We start from the raw sequence: 22,642 nt of genomic DNA on the forward strand, positions 1-22,642 counted from the left end.
ACATATTTGTACCTATTTATCCTGCAAATTGGACATGTCAGCCCCAGATGAGCAGAGGTGCCTTGGTTATTATAGTCTCATAAAGAAAATCACATTTATCATGCAGATTAATTTAGAAAGACAGACATCTACAGTATCTGAACTACAAAGTTTTCCATAATAATGGTATTTTTCTTTTATTTGTTTTTGAGGTGGAAATTCTGCTAAAGGAATCATATACACAATTGTACCTAAAAGCTTCCTAGCTTTGAGTGCTTCCATGTAATGCTTATGAAAAGAAATGAATAATTCCAAGATTTTCTTCCTCACCTACTTCCCAGACTTTCCTTGGGGAAGTGGACGGAACTCAAAAAATCTTTAAATGCATGTTAAAATAAATAGAATATGATTATTAAAGAAAAAAGGAGCTGGGGTTACCTACATATAAAATGACCCTGAGGATGAATCTTCAAGGCTTATTGGCTTCATTAATTCATTAATTCATAGAAGTTAAGCACCTCATGCATCCACAACTGTTTTAATAAGGTCTGTTGGGGACCCTCTCTTCTTTGTTAACTATCATTCTTACAGAGAGGTGGTGTTTAGGGACCAGAAATAAAATCGATAACAGCAAAAGTTATAATGACTCACTAACGGCATCCTGTGAGATCATTTATGATAGCCCAGTGGGTAATGGAACACAGGAGATTAATTAAAAAGTTGCATTTCCCTCTATCACCTGAGGAGGAGGTCCCCGTTGTCTTGTAATTTATCTAAAAGTAATGGGACTCTATGTCCCTTTATTCCCTGAAACCTTGTGTGTGTTCTGGTTACAAACATTATATTGAAAACCTTAACGCTTTAAGTGCCTTGTAATCCAACACAGTAGTGGGAACATTGATAGCATGAGTTATTAGTCAATGATGTTGTGATTATTTCACCTTCTCATTGTTTTATCCTTCAAGAGAAAGCAAAATATACACAAGAGAAGGGAGTCTGCTTTGAGGGTTTTATCTGTCGCAGTCAATTTAGGGCTTCATTTACACACAAAGTAAACTGTGGGGAACACTTTCTTCCTTCCTGGTACTACCAGATGGTTTTTTCCATTCTTCTCAAAAGTCCCATGGGAGTAGTAAAAATGTGAAATTAACTGTTTCCTCTTCTTGTCAGCTGGAAGGGTGTTCCAACCTTAGGCTCAAGCAAGAGTATTGTTTTAAATGCCATAATAATTAGAATCTAAATGTCATGGTACCTAGGAACTGAAACGGACATGAGAAAACTAAGTCAACCTCTTTGTTTTACAAAAAATCATATTGAAGCCCAGAGAAGCTGTGACATGCCTAAAGTCACACAACTAGTTAGGGGCAGAATTGGAAGTAGGAGGTTAATCTCCTGTGAGAAACGGGGGGAAGAGTTTTGTTTCCACAGGATAGTGATAGCAGATTGTAAGACAGGTGACTGATTCTAATCAGAACTGTGATCTAGCAGAGACCAGGTTTCTGATCAGGGAAAAGGTTAGAGGCTTGTACGCATGCTTACGGAGCCATTTGAGGAAGGCATGACGAAGACAGTCAGGGGGTTGCATCCGGCCAATGAAGAGCAAGGCGGGAGATTCAAATTGGGAGTCAATAAAAGGACTGAATAAATGTAAAATATAATTAAAACCTTCCTGGCTTTCCAACAAGTATTGTTTATTCCTAGACAGCGTAGGTATATTTATAACACTCCTAATTTCTGGTCCTGTGTTCTTTTAAACTAAAGTGGAAGTGGCTGTCGTCAAATGCAAATCAATTGGAAGTTAACCTAATACAGCTTTCTTTAATGAGAAAATTATTGGGAAATATGACACACTATCCTTTCTTCCTTCAAAATGTTTCTGGGGCTCAGATTTTCCTCTCCATTTTCACTACTTCCTCCCTAATTCAGGTCATCACAACCTCGTGCCTGGATTACTCTCTCACAGGTAGGTGGAATAAGTTGTCAATTTCTTTGCCTCTTCAAGGACATTCAATTCAATACATACATATTAATAGAAATATTCACAATGATACATATTGTGAATAAGGTACTGTCCTAGAAGCTGTGGATACAAAAATGAAAACATCACAGTCCCTGCCCTCAAGGAATTTACATTCTCCTGGGAAATATAACATGGACAATGATAAACAAATATTCAAGTTGAGAAAGAAGAGAGCACAAGCAATGTGGGGGTGGGGTAGCAAGCAGGGAAGATTTCACAAATTTTTCACTTTAAGTTACTAGCTCATTTTAGCCTAATATTGTTTAAGTAAAAATGTTGGGCAAGAACGAGATGATTCTCCATAGACTCTCCTACCCCACCAGTTACTAGGACTGGAAATATCATGTATAGATTGCCCTTCAAAGAAAGAAATAGCAGTACAAGTCATTGCCTTTGATATTTTGATTTTGTCTTGGCATTATCAGCCAATGAGAAATTGATTGGCAGGCGATTAACTAAACACAAGTAACAATAAATCAAATTACATATATATGTGTCTATATATACATATATACACACACATACACATGTGTTTACACACACATACATGTGCATACATATTTACTACATATATTTTACAAAGTGCCTTCCTCCTCACATAATCTTAAAAGATATTCAATATAGTTATTATCATTCTCTATTATCATTATCATCTTCCCTTTTCCCACACTTCTCTATCTGTTAGAAGAAAGGGAGACTCAGAGAATTTAAGTACCTTTCTTGTGCTTACACATCTAGTAAGAAGCAGTGGTAAGATCTAAATTATGACTAGTAAACTCAATGTCAATTCCTAGAAAAATTCTAGAACAAAATATTAAAGAAATTAATTAATTAAAGAAAATTAATTAATGGTTGTGATTACAAAGATACAACATGACATCATCCAAAACAAATCATGTCAAACCAATCTTCCTTCTTTTTTTGATAGGATTACTACTAAACTGGTAAATGAAGAGTATGCCACCACTACTCACAGCTTATTGTTCATCCTTCCTTCTTGAAGAGGACCAATGACGTCATGGGAGTAATGTCTTGACTTGCAAATGAGTTGGATTTAAGTGAAGCAGAGCTGAGCAAAGTCATCACCCTCACTCTCTCTTCCAGATAGTAAAGAAGTTTACTCATCAAAGATAGCAGAAGGGTAAATTTTTCATCAGGCAAATTTGTAAATTGATCAGTAAACACTAGAGGATCTGCTCTAGAATATACAAACAGCCAGGAAACGTTCATCATCAATAAATATAGTTTATAATGCTAAGAAAATCTTTCATCTTTAACCAATTAATTACCTGACGTAAATTTTTGGAGTTCTCCGCTAAATTCCAAAAAGCTTCAATTAAGTACGTGACCTATTATCTCAGGCCAAAAGGTGGCTCTACCTCTTGACACCCTAAATTCAGCATGTGATAAAGTCCTGTCATCTCCGGGGTCAAATCCCTCTTCGATTTCTCCTTTTTTCCCCTATTCCCCCCGCTGCCACCCTAGTTCAATCCTAAGTCATAAAACATAAATTTAAAGCTCAAAGGGACCCCAAAGGTCATTGAGTCCAACCCTTGATTTTACAAACGAGGAAACCGAAGCAGAGAAACATTAACTGACCACAGCTAGTAAATATCAATGGTGGAATCTGAACCCAGGTTTAGCACTCTGTCCACTACACTTTGCTGCCTTTAGGTACTTCATGCTTTAGTTATTGCAATAGCTTCTCTGCTAGTCTCCTTACCTAAAATATCTCCAAGCTATTCTGCATGTTACTGCCCCACTGTTTTCCCATTCCTTTCCTCAAGTCCCAACTCTTCTCTTTGGCTTTCATTGTTCTCTATCAGTATTTATCTGGTCTCCCTTAGCAATTCACTTTTATCCTACAAAAATTACCTACCATGTTTCTTCCAAGTCAACCCTATAACTATCTCTTGCACAAACTATTCTCATTCTTGCTTTAGTGCTTTCTCATGCTCTTCCTCCCTTCCCTCTCTGGTTTCTCTAAAAAAAGAAAAAAGTTAAACAAGACCTATTTTGTCTGTGAAATCTTTATTCCCTTCTTTTCTGTGGTATACATTTATTTCCATCTGATCATTCCAGAAGATACAGTGGAAATAATGCCACATTTGAAGTCAAAAGATTGGGGATAAATTCCTGGCTCCAAAGCTTCAACTAATTAATTAACAAATATTTTAAAGGACTTATCACATATGAGGGACTATGCTAAGAACTATAATATAGTCACTGCCTTCAAAAAGCTTGAATTCAAAGGGAGGGTGGAAAAGGATGGAACACATTTACAGAAAATGTTTACAAAATATTTACAGAAAATGTTTACAAAATGTTTACCAAAATAGAATACATTTACAGAGAATATAAGCAAAATAACTATGCTGTGATGAGAGGGCCACTAAAACTGACTTAGTTAAAAGCATAAATAGTATAATATGGTCAAATTTACAAATGACAGAAAGTTGACCAACACATTGAATGACAGAGTTCATATCCAAAAATATCTCAACATGCTAGAATGTTAGGCTGAACAAGAAAAATTTAATAGGGATTAATACAAAGTCTTATATTTGGGTGGGAAAATCTACTTTACAATTACAGGATCAAGGAGTCAAAGTAAAGAAAGATAGTTCATCTGAAAACTTTTAGAGGCAACAAAAATCTAATATGATCACAAGTATGAAATTAAATGGCATAGTACCCAGAATTATGAAAATGATAGCCCTGATATCTTCTGCCCTGGTCAGCTTACATCCGGATTAATGTGTCCAGTTCTGGGCATCATATTTTAGAAAGAACATCAGCATGTTCCAAGAAGCCCTAACCTAATGCTTCATTATGGCACAGAGGTGCCTCTGGCTTCTTGAATACTATGTCAGTGGACGATAAGCAGGTTCTCACATGTGGACCACATGCAGGTTCTCTCATGTGGAAAAGGCTTTGCATATGATCCCAGCAAGACTCAGTCTTTTCCAAGTATGAACCTAACAACAAACACATCACCAGTGTTATGGTGACCTGGACACCCTGTGGGTTGGTTTTTGTTTTGGGAGTTTTTTGGCCTTGGCAACCCATGGAACAAAGAAAAATAAAAATTAATACTCACTCCTGTGTGTCCCATTTCTTATTCTATAGTGAAGACAGAGTAACAGGAAAAGAAACAGAGGGTGCTAAGAATTATGTGGTTTTTAGACTGACAACAAATAAAATATAACTTAACTGTTGGTATCCTGATGTGATTTCCTTATCCAATAACCAATAAGTATACATATTGCTAGAGGAATTTAGTCATATCAACATTTATATTCTTTCTATAAATGAAATTAGGGAGGATAAGGAAGTTGCAGCTAAATGGAAGGATGAATCATGGATATTTGTTGGAAAGGTAAAAGGAGCTGATGATGATGAAGAATATGATGGTGATGAAGGTGGGTCCCAATGTCCTGAAAGAATTCACTCAGAGGGACAGCAAGGTGGTGCAATGAATAGAGCACCCATCCTGGAGTCAGGAGGACCTGAGTTCAAATCTAGTCTCAGACACTTGACACTTACTAGCTGTGTGACCTCGGGCAAGTCACTTAACCCCTATTGCCTCACTTCCCCTCTCCAAAAAATAATAATAATAATAATAATAATTCACTTGGACAGTCTCCAAGCTAAAGAAAGTCATCTATTGGGGTGACACACCCAGCAGGCCCTGCTTTCACATGGGAGACGCAGTGCCCCTGCCCACCCTACTCCCCATGGGAGGCAGAGCAATTAGCCAGGTTACCTGTCCGGTCTAAATACACTTTGATGGGGTAGGAGCAAGAGAACAGGAGGAAGGGCAAGCACAACTCTGGAATGCCTGGAATATCAGGTAGTCCAGAAGTGTCTTTGTCATACAGATAAGCAAGGAGAACAGGAAATGGGAAAGGGCTGCTCTGGGATGTTACATAGTTGCGAAAGCACCGCAGTGGAGGACTTCAATACATATTCTATGGCTGGTCACATCCTGCATCCTGCCTGCCCCATCTGCCTCAAACATTCAATCTACCTCATCAATGAGATAAGTTTTATCATGTACCCAAAGGTAACAGGATACATGATTTCCTGGGATAGTCATCATGTATTACAGTTACCAATAAGTATTTTCAAAAAGACCACAATGAAAATTGCAACTTATGCACCAAAATCAGTTGCTGAGAATGAAGTAGGATAAGAATTCTACAAAGAATTTTAAAAGAGCTTTCAAACCAAATCAACATATACTCTGATACTTCAAGAGTTCAACACAATGGCAGAAAATTTTAAGATTGGGAAGAAATTTATAAGAAAGCATGGTTTAGGAAAAAGGAATAAAAAGCCAAAGATATGGGTTATATAGAATCTTCATACATCTATATCATAAATGCTTTCTTTTAAAAAGAAAATTTGTAGCCATGGGTCATGGCAAGCACCATATCTCACCAAAAAGAACAAAATAGATCATATTTTAACATACAGAAAAAGCTGTTATGCATGTATGTTGTTGTTCATCCTTTGTTCTCGAAGAGGGCCAAAGACATCACAAGAATGATGTCTTGACTTGTGCATGAATTGGAGGCAGAGCTGTGCAAAGTAGTCATCCTCACTCTCTCCTTCAGAGTCATCAAAGTCCAGTGGCAAGACAGAGGTCAAAATGACTAGTGATGGCTCAGGATGCAGTGGGTGACTTTGACCTTTCTAAATTAAGGTCTTTTTTCAGGTTGGGCTAAGTAAGAGCTGAGACAAAAGATGACTCAACTTACTATCTCAAAGATAGCCATCTGGGAGGGGAAGATCCTCAGACTTTATAGCCAGAACAGAAAACAATTGCTATTTACACTCATTCTAAGCCATCAAAATCAAAAATGAGCCACAGGATTGGTTGGAGCTATTATTGACCATTCAATGAAACCCAGAATGATTTGGGTTTGAAGGGTAGTCAGGAAGCTCCATTTCAAACACTATGGGCTACATTTCAAGAAATGGAAAATAAAACTTCCACAGGACAAAAAAAGCAAATTGTCCCAGCTTTTTTTTTTATAGAAGAAGGAGGGGGGAGGGAAAGGGAAAAAGGATAAGGGGGAAGAGGAGGAGGAGGGAAGAAGGAGGAGGAAGAAAAGGAGAAGGAAATGAAGAAGACAACAGAGTGGCATGCCATTTCCTTCTCCAGCTCATTTTACAAATGAGGAAATTGAGGCAAACAGGGTTAAGTGACTTGCCCAGGGTCACAGAGCTAGTAAGTATCTGGGGCTGGTTTTGAACTCAAGGAGATAAGTCTTCCTGATTCCAGGCATGTCACTTAATCTAGGTCTATCACCTAGCTCCACAACAAATGTAATACCTGGAAACAAATAGGCCAAATAGAAATCAATGACTCCAAAGAAGGTAAGAAATATTAGAACAAAGTCAAAAGGTTCAAAAAATAGAAGAAAATATAGCATATTTAACATAAAAAACAATTGGCCTATGAAACAGGTTAAGACAAAATAAGAATCACCAGATTCCCAAAAACCCTGATTTATTTTAAAATGTCTTGACACTGTATTTCAAGAAATGATAACTTCTTAAAAGAAACTTCAAAAAGAAAAGTCCTGGGACTAGCATATCCAAAATCCAGAACTCCTATGTCATGAATAAATAGGCAAACAGACAGACTAATAAACAAATAAATGCTGTGCACATCCAGAAAGATGCCATTCAAATACCAAAGAACTGCAGCCAGAATAACATAGAACCCAGCAATTTCTATTTAAAAAATGTTAGTGATGAGGTACAGGCCCTGGAAACACCTCCCCAACCTCACCGAGAACTTTCCTTGAACTTTTTTCTCACATGGCCAAGTCTCTGGTTTTCACCTGTCATCTTGACCCATCCCAGTAATCCTTTCAACTGGCCTTTCATTGTGGCCCCACACTCAAACCTCCAATTCTCTGTTACCTCTAACCTAGCCCAATCCTTCATTGTCAGGATGGTCCTGGCCACTTTCCATCCTTAATTCCATGTAGACCCCCTCTCTGTTACCTCCCAGTCATTCCAGTCTATGGTCCACTCCCATCCAAATCTTCCCACAGATCTTTTCCCTATAAAAGGGTTAGTCTCATCTACCAAAGGGCAGATTCTTAAAATTCTAACCCTAACCCTAACCCAACTGGTGTTTTAATAAACCTTGTCTCTGACTGAAAAAAGATTTGGGTCAAATTCATTCAAGTCAAGGCCTGTGTCATTTGCCCTTGAATTTTGGGGTTCCTAGTGTTGAGGTTTGGAGGTGCTCAGGACCCCAAAATACTAACATACCGGGTCCTGCCCAAATGAATTCGAACCAAGCCTTCTTTCAGCCAAAGTAAAACAAAGTTTATTAAAGATTCGCCATATTGGGTAGACTCTTAAGGAACCTGAGCATTTGTATGACTAATACCAGCAGGCCAAACTGAATCTGAGCTAGATTGAATCTGACTGCCTTCATGGAGGCAAGATGGATCTTATATACAGAAAGACTGTAGGAGGGATTTAGGGGTGGTCAGGTAGTCTGGGGTGATGGGAGAAGGGGTCCAGAGAGGATCTTGAGGAGAAGTCTAAGGAGGATCTTGATGGGACTGGGGTGACTAGAGGTCAGACTCCAGGAATCAAGAGAATGGAATTAAAGGTGGGAAGCAGCTGAAGGCTACGTAGAGATAACGGACAATGGAGGGCTAGGCTAGGCTAGGTTAAGAGTAACAGAGATTTGGGCCTAGCTATAATGGAAAGCTTATAGCCTCAAGAGAATGCCAGATCAAGTAGGAAGGTTCAAGGAGAGTTCAAGGAACAAGGAGAGTTCCCAGAGCCTACACCCCATCACTAGCACCCCTAAGCCTCAACAAAAGATCTCCAAACACAATACTACAAAAGTAAAAGAGACAAAGTTATAACAAAGAATAACTTACCCTACAAAGTTGAGGATGATCTTATGGGGGAGGGGAGTGCATGTTTAATTGAATAGAAGAATTTCAAGGTTTTCTGATGAAAAGACGAGAGCTTACTATAACTTTGAAATGCAAATATAAATGTCAAGGGAAAGGTAGAAGAGTAAATTTATTCAAGCAATATCAAAGTATAATGTTGTGGTGTTAACAGTCTAATAAAGGGAGAAGAAATAAATCTGAAAATTTTAATGTCTTTAAAGAGTATGAAGGAGTTAAATAAGAAAAACAGAGGATATGAAGGTACATTGGTTCTAGTCTGAGGATTTTTAGATGGAAAAGAGAAAGTAGAATAAAAGGAATACAGTACTAAAAAAGGAGGAAGAAGAGGATAGAACTTTTGATTTTTCATAATCGGGGAATATAAGAAAAAGACATACAAACACAAAGAAGGGGTATGGAAAGTGAGCACCATATACTTTTCTCTCTTATCTAAAATATACAAAGGAGGATTGAACACACATACACACACACACACACACACAGTTTGATGTAGAAATACATCAGTTCAATAGAGAAGTGGGGAAATGGACAGGGGTGTGCTGGAGTTAGCTCTTATCAGCTTGAGAGAGCCAATTGTTAAATTTTCAGGGTGAAACACTACAATTCAGGGCTTACTTTACTGCGTTTTTGATTGTCTCTGGACTTAAGAAAATGATGGAGAAAAATGTTAATAATGAAGATTATTAAAGTATTATTAATTTATTAAATTATATAAAGCTTAAGGGTGTGTAGTGTATATTTTTCTTTTGAAGAGCCATTTGTTAGACATTTACCACCAGAACATTGGAAATAGATGACTGCAGAGAATCCTGGATAGTATAAACTGATGCAGAGTGAATTAAACATAATCAGGAAAACAATTTATACAAGGACAACATTGTAAAGAAAAACAATTTTCAAGAACTGATTAATACAATGACCATGTCTCCAGAGGATCTGGACACAGGTTACCCAACTCCTGACAGAGAGGCAATGGTACAGAAAGAAACATACATTTTTAGATGTAGCCACTGTGTATATTCGTTATGTTTGATTATGCTTATTTCTTACAAGGAGTTTTTTTCTTTCTTTCTTTCTTTTTTGTAGAGGAAAGGTAAAGGGAAGAGGGCAGCTAGCAATAGTACAAAAAAAGGTATCATTTAAGCATTTTCTAATGTGCAGAAGAGAATAGAAGAAAGTTCCATAGGAAGCCAAACAATTGTGAAAGTAACATTAGGAATTTGTGTACTTTAAGAAAAAAGGTGGCATGAAATAGTCTCCCTATGTCACATGTAATTCTCTTTTTGTATTCTACTGTATATATGAAATTGGATATTTAGACTCAAATAAAAATAGTTTTTAAAAACAATGGACCACATCTTCACCATTCACAATTAACTGAAATATTTAGAGAATACAAGGTCCTATTCTTTTTATTGTTTGGTGGTAACCAAGAAAAATAAAAAAGCATTTGATTTATTAAAAAAAATACTGTCATATGGGCTGTTTTAAAATTGGCAAGGCAAGAAGCATTATTTAAAGCACTCACCATATACTAAATGCTGGGGACACAAATACAAGGCAGGGGGAGCCCATCTATGCCCTCAAGAAGCTTGCATACTTATGTTGTTGGTCTTACACAGCCACAGTAGTGGCAAGTAGCATTGTTGTTATAGTGGAAGAGATCTATAATCACTCAGAGGAGTTTGGCCCATCCGTTCACCCAGGAAAGACCAAGGGATAAAAAATGTTCAGGTTTCAACAAGCATTTCCATTGTCACCCTATAGAGTCTGTCCAACAGTATGCATATCTAAAAAAGACATTATAGACAAGGGCCTAGAGTTGAACAGGAGGAGCATAATGAGCTTTATTGTTCTTGGAAATTTTCACTTTCTTTTTTTTTAATTTTTATTTTTAGTTTACAACACACGGTTCTACATAATTTTGAGTTCCAGATTTTCTCCCCTCCCTCGCCCCTCCCTTCCCAAGATGGCATGGAATCTCATATAACCACCACGTATAACTTTGCATTGAATTAATTTATACACTAGTCAAGTTGTGGAGAAGAATTATGACCAATGGAATGAATCATGAGAAAGAAGAAACAGAACCAAAAAAAAAAACCCAAAAACAAAAATAAAAGAGAAGAAAAAAGTCGGGAAAAAAGGCAAGCATGAAGTGTGCCTCAATCTGCATTCAAACTTCATAGTTCTTTCTCTGGATGTAGATAGCATTCTCCATCGTGAATCCTTTGGAGTTGTCTTTGTACCTTGTGTTGCTGAGAAGAGCAAAGTCTGTCAGGGTCGGTCCTCATGGAATCCATATATCTGTGGTTGCATATAATGTTCTCCTGGCTCTGCTCCGCTCACTCAGCATTATGACGTGTGGGTTTTTCCAGGTTGTTATGAAGTCCGTATCATCCCCATTTCTCATGGCACAATAGTATTCCATTACCTTCATATACCGCAGCTTGTTCAGCCGTTCCCCAATTGATGGGCATCCCTTTGATTTCCAATTCTTGGCTACCACAAAAAGAGCCGCTATAAGTATTTTTGTACATATGGGTCCTTTTCCTGCTTGTGTGATTTCTTTGGGATACAACCCTAGAAGTGGTATTGCTGGGTCAAAGGGTATGAACATTTTTATGGCCCTTTGGGCTTAGTTCCAAATTACTCTCCAAAATGGCTGGATCATCTCACAACTCCACCAGCAATGTAACAATGTTCCAATTTTCCCACATCCTCTCCAGCATTTATCATCTTCCTGTTTTGCTATTTTAGCCAATCTGACAGGAGAGATGTGGTATCTAAGAGTTGTTTTGATTTGCATTTCTCTAACCAGTAGTGATTTAGAGCATTTTTTCATATGCCTATAGATAACTTTAATTTCTTCCTCTGAAAACTGCCTGTTCATATCCTTTGACCATTTCTCAATTGGGGAATGGCTTGTATTCCTATATATTTGGCTCAGTTCCCTGTATATTTTAGAAATGAGGCCTTGATCAGAGATACTAGTTGTAAAGATTTTCTCACAATTTTCTGCTTCCCTCCTAATTTTTGTTGCATTGGCTTTTTTTGTACAAAAACATTTCAATTTAACATAATCAAAATTATCCATTTTGCATTTTGTAATGCTCTCTATCTCTTGTTGGGTCATGAATTCTTTTCTTTTCCATAAATCTGATAAGTAAACTATTCCTTGCTCTCCCAAATTACTTATAGTATCAGCCTTTACTCCTAAATCATAAACCCATTTTGACTTTATTTTGGTATATGGTGTAAGATCAGTTACTGTATACAGGTATTCACAATCTATGTGTATCCTTTTCAATTGTCATAATAGCTGTACCATTCCCAAGACTGACATGTGTGTGTGTGTGTGTGTGTGTGTGTATATAAAACATACATAAGATGATATAATCCCACATAAAGATGCAAACAACCTACCATTATTGGTTAATAAGGTTTGTGGGGGTTTTCCCCCCTGGTTGCCTTTTTATGTCTCTCTTGAGTTTTGTATTTGGAGATCAAATTTTCCATTGAGTTCTGGCCTTTTCATCAGGAAGGTCTGGAATTCCCTTGTTTCTTTGAATGTCCATCACCTTGCCTGAAAAATTATGCTTAGTTTTTCTGGGTAGTTGATCCTTGGTTGTAGTCCCAGCTCCTTTGCCCTTCGGAATATCATATTCCAATTTCTCCTGTCTTTTAATGTGGAAGCTGAGAGATCCTGCGTGATCCTGACTGTAGTTCCACGATATTTGAATTGCTTCTTTTTGGCTGCTTGCAGTATTTTCTCCTTGAGTTTGTAGTTCTGAAATTTGGCTATAATATTTCTTGGTGTTTTCAGTTTGGGATCTCTTTCAGGGGGTGATCGGTGAATTCTTTCAATGACTATTTTGCCCTCTGGTTCTAGGACCTCTGGGCAGTTGTCTTTGATAATTTCTTCGAAGATACTGTCAAGGCTCTTTTTTTCATTGTGGATTTCCGGTAGACCACTAACTCTTAAATTGTCTCTCCTGGATCTATTTTCCAGGTCAGTTGTTTTCCCAATCAGATAGTTCACATTTTTTTCTATTTTTTCATTCTTTACATTTTGTTTTACTACTTCTTGGTGCCTCATAGATTCATTAGCTTCCACTTGCTCAACTCTAATTTTTAATGAGTTAGTGTTTTCACTTTGCTTTTGAGTCTCCCTTTCCAATTGGTTGATTTAACTCTCAGGGTGTCATTTTCTCTATTTAGATTCTGAATCTCCATAGCCATTTCGCCAATCTTATTCTTTAGGGACTTTTCCATTTTTTCCATGTTTTCTTTTACCTCCCTAATTTGGTTTTTAAAATCCTCCTTTAGCTCTTCCAGCAATGCTTTTTGGGCTGGAGACCAGTTCACATTATCTTTTGAGGTATCAGATGTATCTATAGTGTCATTGCTGTCCTCTTCCAAATTGGTATTTTGATCCTGCCTGTCTCCATGAAAAGAATCTATTGTCCTCGATTTTTTTGTGTTCTTCTTCATGTTTGTTGGTTTGCCTTTTCCCGGCTTTACAACAAATTGCTGCCTTTGGGGCTTAGGGCTCTCTCTCCCAGCTTTCTTATTCTTGGGATTGTGAGTCTAGAATTATAGCCTTCAGTTTCCTGAGGTGTGGGGGAGGGGTCTGGCTCCCTGATGTCTCACTTCCTATGGGTGCTCTCCAGCACTGTTGCTCTACAGCAATGGTCTCAGCTGTTTGTTGTTTGAGCTGATGTCTGGCACTTCCTCTGGGGGAGCAAGATTACGTCTGGGTTCCTGGTGTTGACCCCTGCTAGCTCTGCCCCTCTGGGACTAATGAACTTCTACTATTTGACCACTGAAGCCCCACTTCTTTCTCCTCTGTTCCAGTGTTCTTTTTTTGCCCCGAGGAATTCTCTGGGTGAGGGGGGGAGGGATTAGAGCTGTTTGGCTGGCCATTATGTCTCCCGGAAGTTCAAGAAGCTGCATTTCATTCCTTCGGGCTGCAAGCCTCAGGAGTCAGTGTTTCACAGCCGGTGGCATTGCGCTGCCTCTCATGGCTTCCACAGACTGCATCCTGGGTTGGGAGGCCTGGGGATCTTCGCCAGTTTTGGGTGCCCAGTTTTCTCCCAGCCTGTCTCCCATGTGGGTTTCCTGGCTGGCTGCTTCCACTTTGGTCTGGAGCAGCTCCACATGCCGAGCACTCTCCGAGCCTACAGATTCATGCCTTCGGCCTTTCAGACTCTCCCGGCTTGGAAATTTGCCCCTCTCAGACTGCTCGCAGTTTCTAACTCTCTCAAATCTGCTCAAATTCACATTTGAATCTGACAGACCTTGTGAGAGAACTCCGGTAAGACGCTGTTTTCATGCGGCTATCTTGGCTCCTCCCCGAAAGTACCACTTTCTACCACATTCAAAGTGTAGGTATGATGAGATTGAGGTCCCTTCGTCCTTAGAGTACTGGTAAATCAGGGGAGGTACATTTTAGCTTGCCCTTGAATAATGGTTACCTTTCCATAGACAAAGATGAGTAGAAGAAGGCCTTCTATGCCTCTGTATTCAGTGTCATGACTGTTGTTTTTCAGTTGTGTCCAACTCTCTATGTGTTTGTCCTTTGTTCTCAAAGAGGACCATGACATCAGGGAAATGATGACATGACTTGCAGTTGACTTTGATTTCAGTGAGGGAGGGCTGTGCAAGGTCACCAGCCTCACTTTCTCCTCCAGAGCAATCTGAAATTTCACTTTCTTTATAAACTGATTCTATGCTTCACATGGGCAAAGGCCCATCTTTTCATTACTGAAATTCTACCAGTGTTGCTATTTGACACAAGAACACAAAAGTGGCAGAATACAGTTTCCAAACTTAAGAATAACCTCATGGCAAAACCTGGAAACTAAAGGAGTGTTCATCAATTGCATAATGGCTGAACAAATTATGATACACGAATATGATAGGATATAATTGTGTTGTGATAAATGTGGGAAGAGATTGTTTCAGAAAAACCTGGGAAGATTTGAATGAACAGATGCAGAGTGAAGTAGATCCAGGAGAACAATTTCTACTAAAATAGCAGTTTTGTAAAAAGGGACAATTCTGGAAGACTTAAGATGTCTGATGAATTCAGCAATCAAACATGATTTCAAAAGATTAATGATAAAGAACTCTCACTACCTAACAGATTGATACACAATGAGAAACACATGTTTGGAAGTAGACAATATGTGAATTTGTTTTGCTTGACTATTATATGATTCAAGAATACCATATTTATTTTTCTTTCCTTCCTTTTTTTCCCAATGGGGTTAGTGGGGGGCGGGGGGGAAGTGGTGAGAGGGAGAGAAAAAATAAGTGCTTAATTATTTTTAAGAATAATTTTAAAATACTTTACATACAAAATGATAACCTTGTGATCTGATAAAAGACCAATTTTAATGTGCATTTTAGTATACTACAATGGAGTACAGCATATCTAACCTTGGTAGACTCCAAAAATCCTAAAACTGGAATGTCCCCTAGAAATTAGCTTGTCCAAACTGTTCCTTTGACAGATGAGGAAACCGGAGGCCAAAGAGGTTCAGTGACTTCCTAAAGGTCACATAGGTTAGTTTATAGCTGGGACTAGAACCCAGTCTTCTAACTCCTAGTCCAATGCCTGTTCTACTATATCACAAACATAGAAGAATTTGCAAATAGCACATTAGGGCTGGAAGGCACTTAGAAGCTAATATGTTATTTTTATTTGGCCAAAGAGCTATCTCCATATGCATTAATCAGTCAGTGTCATGTTATCAGTCTTGGAATGTAAATTCCTAAGATATAAAGTCAGGAATTTAAAAAGCATTCTCATGTTCTGAGAATTTTAGTAACTTCTTATCTCCCAGAGCAGAGGTGTCAAACACATGGACTAGGGGCTATAGCAAGACTCCAGAAGGCAGACACTAAATTAAAATGTAATTGAGAGATATTTAATGTGATAAATAAAAATATAATAGAACATAGATAATATTAATATACAGTTTTCTAAATCAATGTCCCCATTTCTATTTGAGTATAACACCCTTGTTCCAGAGGGTAAGGGGCCATATCTATTTCATTTCTTCTGTACACAACCAATCACAGGTGCCATAAGCAGGTGAGTCCTTAATAAGTATTTTTTATGATGATGCTAATAATGATAGATAGAACTTATTTAGCTATAGAAATTAATTTTCAGGACATTTGCTGCCACTAATGGCATCTATGGGTTTCATTAATGGGGAAGAAGGCTCCATTAGCCTACAACAAATTACATTTTGCTATGACTTGGGCACTGCCTTAATTGCCTTTTCATTAAAGCTCCCCTACCTGATTTGCATCTTTACTGTCTTTTGAACTAGAGTAATTGACACATTAGGGAGAGAGTGAACATTCCAAATATGTCCTCACTTAGAGCCCACAGCAACAGAGAGATCAGCCTCTTCTTCATTCTCCAGCTGAGGCTCCCTTCTCTCATCAATTTCATTCTGACTCACCTAATCTCTTTTTTTTAAGTGAAGCTAGCACTTGACAACCAGATTCCTTCAACTTAGGAGGAAATTTCAGATCAGGCTGGACAGTTCAAGTGTTCTCACAGAGACTGGGGGTTCTTTTTCATGTAGTTAAAGATAAGCAGGAATGCTCTTTCTCCATGCTTATAGGTCTCTAACAGTTATCCTTAAGGATCATGGGAATAAAAATACCTACTAAGGTGAAGGACCACTTCAGAGGAGGGCATGGAGAAGGAGTGCCAGGTTTGGGACTAGGAGACTAGGCTTTTCTCTTCCACTAATATGCTATGTGACCTTAATCAATAATTTCTTCATCTATAAATCAGGGGACTGAATCTGATTATCTTTATCATTCTTCCTAACATTCTATTATTCTGTAAAAATTCATGCCAGAATTGGCTTGTGTTATTGCTATCAGAAAGATAGCAAATATGCATCATGTCTCTACCCTAGAGGCCATGATAACTAGAAAGATATGGGAATAAAAAGACAAAAGAGAAGACAAAAGTGTAGCCAGAATGGACTTTGTTTTCTTTGAATGACTCAGCTCGCCTCGTTGAGCTTCCCTGGACGCTGGGGCTTGCTCTTCCGGGGCAGGACCAGAGCTTCCTGTTGTGGCGCTGGCTGAGGGGAGGTGTGTTAACGTGGTCTACGCTGGGGGAGGGGCCAAGTCAAGAACCAATCGGCCCTGGTCGTTCAGGCGGTGCTTGATGATGTCAAAAACTCTATAAGAGGGGAGAGGACAGCCTGAAGATCCTCCTTTCCTTTTCCGGTTGGAGCCAGAGACGCCTACAGCCGAAGCTGAGCTGCCGGTAGCAGAGCTGACTAGAGGCTAGTGGGTAATCTTCTTACCGTAGAGAGGAAGCATGTATACGATTTTGCCTTATACCATCTCGCTTCTCTGTGGCCTCCTGGTTACTCTTGTGAGGCGGACTTATTGGGCCTGGAAGCTTTTGATGAAAATATCAAAATGGGGACGCTGGTTTGTGGGATTGTTACTGTGGAGTGTAAATACATGCTTTAGTTCTCCTGCCTTCTGCCTAGAGAATTCCTTATATCCTGCGGTTCCGGACCTTTTAGGCACATATGAGATTCTCTTTGAAATCATAAATTCTGCCTTCCTAATATAAAAAGTCACCTCTACTACTAGAAATCCTTCCTTCCTTCTCAATCCTCTCAACACTCAGAATAATATTTTAAGAATGATAACAATTCTTCCTTGTTCCAAATTCTTTGAAATGGTCCAAAATTTGTGAGCCTTTAGAACTGGTCAAGACTTAGGATCGTATAATTTTGTAGAGTTGAAAAGAACTTTCAAAACCCTCTCTTTACAGAAGGAGAAAGTAAAGCTACTCAGTAGAAATTGCTATAACATCTTGGTTATTTTTATTTCATGGATTACTAGAAGAGGAAGTCTTAAGAAATATATCTTCCACTAGTACAAAAAAAGAGGATGTTGGTTATCTTTATTATGCTCTATTATGTAATTTGGAAAATGGTCAAGCTTCAAAAAGAAAAAAATCTTTTAGGTCCACAAGAAGATAAGAGTATTATTCAGCTTTTACTATAAAGATAAATCAATACATGTATTGATTTCTACATTATGATGAAATACTATGTGATGTCATAAAGGAATCCATATTAGTCCAAAAGTCATCCTTTTATTATACACAGACCTAGGAAGACTTTTGTTAATGCTTTAACCCAAATGTAAACATTTTAGGTACCAATAGCAGATGATGAAATTTAGGAGCAGATAAAGCAACATCCAATAATAATAATTAACTCATTTTAAGTCTAGGGGCAATATAATGGCCTCTCAGGTACAAGTGTCTTCTTCATTTGCTGCTTAGGAAACATAATTTAGATTAAAATTTAGAAATACAATCACAATAGCTTTGAGCCCAGAATTTTTCAAAGATCACTGAGAGTAGCTTAACAATCTGCCAATTTTTTCAGTCCCCTGGGATGATTTCCAGGGCTGGCAACTTGCTATTTTACTAACTTACTATATCCTCAACTTATCTTGGATCTCAATTCCACATTAGCCATATTTGTTCTACCTCTTCCAGATTGAAAATCATTCCACTTGATGTAAAATCAGACTTAAACAGGTCTGCCTTTTAATCCTTTATCATCTTGTAGAATGTAACCTTCTTAAAGACAGAAAGTGTCCAAGATGGCAGAATAAAGGTGGGGACTTGCCTTAGCTCTCCCAAATTCTCCTTCAAATAACTTTAAAATAATGCCTTAAAGTGAATTCTGGAGAAGCAATAAAACGATTGAGTGAAACAATTTTCCAGCCCAAGACAACTTAGAATATTAGCAGGAAAGGTCTGTCTCACTGGGGTAAAAGTGGAGTAAAGTCGAGAACAGGCCACCCCAGCAAGCCAGCAGCAGGCCTGACTAAATCAGCAGCAGTGGCTTCTGAAACCTTCAGCCCACAGACAGTAAAGATGTCAGACAACTGGTCAAAAATATATTACAGGGTACCCACTGCAGACACTGCATGTAGGACTATGTTGCAATGCCTATGTGCAGTTCAGGGTCACAGTCCCAGGGTGAGAAGAAGCACTAGCATACTAGAGCCTGTGGCTACAGGGGAACAAGAACCTAGTCATGGTTTCAGAGTAGTAAAGAGTGCTTGTGATTGCCTACGGACCAGACCACAGGCCAGGAGAGCAATGACTACACCTCTCCTCAGATCATATCACCTTGGAAGAATTGAAAACTTATTATACCCCCACAACTGGCTCTGAAAACAACAGCACAAAAAAAACCAAAGCTTGGGACAGTGCCCATCCACTCTGGAGCAGAACCCATGAAATTAAACATGAAGTTAACAGTAAAGAAATAGGCTGGAAAATGAGCAAACAAAAAAAAAGAACTTGACCATAGAAAATTGCTGTGGTGATAAAGAAGATCAAACCACAAACTCAGAAGACAACAAAGTCAAAACAGTTACATCCAAAGCCTCAAAAGAAAATGTGAATTGGTCTCAGGCCTGAAAAAAAAATTCTCTGAAGAGCTCAAAAAGGATTTTAAAAAGAGGGTAGAGGAAAAATTGGGAAAAGAAATGAGGGTGATGCAAGAAAATCATGAAAAAGGGTCAACAGCTTGGTGAAAAGAGGCACAAAATAATACAGAAGAAAATAACACCTTAAAAACAGAATAGGCCAAATGGTAAAAGGGGCACAAAAATTCACTGAAGAAAAGAGCTCCTCAAGAATTAGAATTGGGCAAGTGGAAGCTAATGACTCCATGAGATATCAAGAAACAAGAAAAACAAAGTCAAAAGAATGAAAAAAGTAGAAAATATGGAATATCTCATTGGGGGAAAAAACTGATCTGGAAAACTAATCCAAGAGAGATAATTTAATAATTATTGTACTACCTGAAAGTCATAATCAAAAACGAAAGAGCCTAGACATCATCTTTCAAGAAATTATCGAGAAAAACTGCCCTGATATTCTAGAACAAGAGGGTAGAATAGAAATTGGAAGAATCCACCAATCACCTACTCAAAGAGATCCCAAAATGAAAACTCCTAGGAATGTTATAGTCAAATTCCAGAGCTCCCAGGTCAAGGAGAGAATATTGCAAGCAACCAGAAAGAAACAATTCAGATATCATGGAGTCATAGTCAGGATAGCACAAGATTTAGCAGCTTCTACATTAAAGAATCAGAAGGCTTGGAATATGATATTCCAGAGAACAAAGGAGTTAAGATTACAACCAAGAATCACCTACACAGCAAAAATGAGTATAATCCTTCCAAGGGAAAATGGAGATTTAATTAAGTAGAGGACTTTCAAATATTGTTGATAAAAAGACCAGCGATGAATAGAAAATTTGACTTTCAAATACAAGCCTCAAGGGAAATATAAAAAGGTAAACAGAAAAGAGAGGTCATAAGGGATTAAATAAGGTTAAACTTACCAATACAAAATCCTCCTTCAGACACTAGCTTGTCACTTGACCTCCCTAAGCTTCAGTTTCCCCATCTGTAAAATGAGAATTAAAAATAGCACTTACTTCATAGAGCTGTTGGGAAGATCAAACAAAATAATATATGTAAGTGCTTTGTAAACATTAAATGCTATGTAAATGCTAAAATTTAAAAAAAAAAGACAGGGAGTATCTTAAATGCTTTTGCCCTTGCAGTGTTAGCACCAACAAACACCTGGCATGTTGCAAAAACACAATAAATTCCTATTAAGTTTTATTGATCTATCCCCTCAAGCAGCTGTCATATCTTCTTAGATCTTCCTCTTTTAGCTGATAAAGCTTTAAAAAAACTCTCTTGTTTTCCTCTGCATACTTAACCAGCCTCAACCACATGCCTGGCATTAGCTTTTCTGACATTGTTCTTATGAAATCCTTCATGCTCCTGAAATTATTGTTACAAGACCACGTCGTTCTTTTTAATCCATCCTTAGTTATCTGTCTTTAAAGGCATCTTCTGATCCCTCTTGAGCCAACATTCCCCATAGAATTATATGCCATAATTTTGTAATCTGCTGACACTTAGCAATATCTTCAAGATGAGGTAAGTGCCAGCCATTTATTTTTCCAGAGGACTTTAAAATCCACCAAAATACAAAAGAAAAAAAAACACATATTCTGACAATGGATTAGATCCTAAATTTAGAACTCCATGCTATACTCTGCCCTCAAATCACATGCCTCTTTGTCCTATTACCCCTCACACTTAGCCAAAACACTAACTCTGAATTACTCCCACCGTCCACTTCCTCTGGTCCCACTTTTGCTACTGCATGCAGCTCACTATTTTGTGGACTGAACACTCTGCAGATTTTTGCTATTTAATCTCAACTGAGCCCTTCCCGCATCAAGGCATTCCTTTTACTCCTCACTAGATGATTTCCTGGGCAATGGCACATTGGATAGAGCAGCAGGCCTGGAGTCAGGAAGACTTATCCTCCTGAGTTCACATCTGACCTCAGACACTTACTAGCTGTGCAATCTTAAGCAAGTCACTTAATCTTATTTGCCTCAGTTTCCTCATCTATAAAATGAACTGGAGAAGGAAATGGCAAACCACTCTGGTATCTCCAACAAGAAAACCCCAAATGGGGTCATGAAGAGTTGGACATGATTGAAAAAAATGACTGGGAAAAAAAAAATAAATAATTATTTCCTATCCTACTCCCCACACAAATTGTGTAAACTTTCGTTTTCCTCCACAAACTTCCGTCATCTCCTTGCCTCTTTCCCCTCTCAGCTGAGCACCTCACCTCTTAATTTACTGAGAAAATTGAAGCTATTTGCCAAAAGCTCTTGCTTCTCCTCTTCCCATCACCTCAAAACTCCTTGACATCATCTCCCACTCTCCCTTCCTTTCCAAAAGTCTGTCATAATGAGTTGACTCTTTTCTTTGCTGAAGTTATTCCCTCTACATGTACCCTAGATCCCATGTCCTCCTGTTTTTCCCAGCAAACTGTTTCCACTATAATCTTAATTTTCAACATTTCCTAAGTACTGGTTCCTTCCCTGTCTATAAACATGCCCAAACCCCTTCCATCCTTAAAAAACATTCATTAGACCCTACAACTCCCTCAAATCCTCATTTTATATCTCTTCTCCCTTTTTCAGCCAAACACCTAGAGAAAGATGCCTTTCCTCTTGCCTCCACTGCCTCTGCTCTCCTTCTCGATCCTTTGTAGTCTGGCTTCCAACCTCATCAATCAATTGAAACTACTCTCTGCAAAGGTACTCACTATCTCTTAATTGCTCAATCTAATGGTCTTTCCTCAGTCCTCATCCTTCTTGACCTCTCTACTGCATTCGACACTACTGGACACTCTCACCTCCTAGATACCCCCTTCTCCAGCTTTTCATGACATGACATGCTTTTGGTTCTCCTTCTTCTCAGTTTGATTGCTCTTTCTCAGTTTCCTTTGCCGGGTCATCATTCATATCATGATGGATGTACCATGAGACTGTCTTGTGCTGCCCTTCTTCTCTCTGTACACTCCTACTTATATCTCTTTAAGAATAGAGAATAGAGATTATTTCTTTGTATTTGTACTCATAATGCCCAGGACAATAACTTCCATATAGGAGTTGCTTAATAAATACTTGTTTTTTTATTGAAAAGTTGGTTAACTCATCCGCTTTCACGGCTTTCATTGTCATCTATATAATGCTTATTTCCCATATCTCTA

This window comes from Trichosurus vulpecula, chromosome 8 (genome assembly GCF_011100635.1).
Source record: "Trichosurus vulpecula isolate mTriVul1 chromosome 8, mTriVul1.pri, whole genome shotgun sequence".
NCBI lineage: Eukaryota > Metazoa > Chordata > Mammalia > Diprotodontia > Phalangeridae > Trichosurus > Trichosurus vulpecula.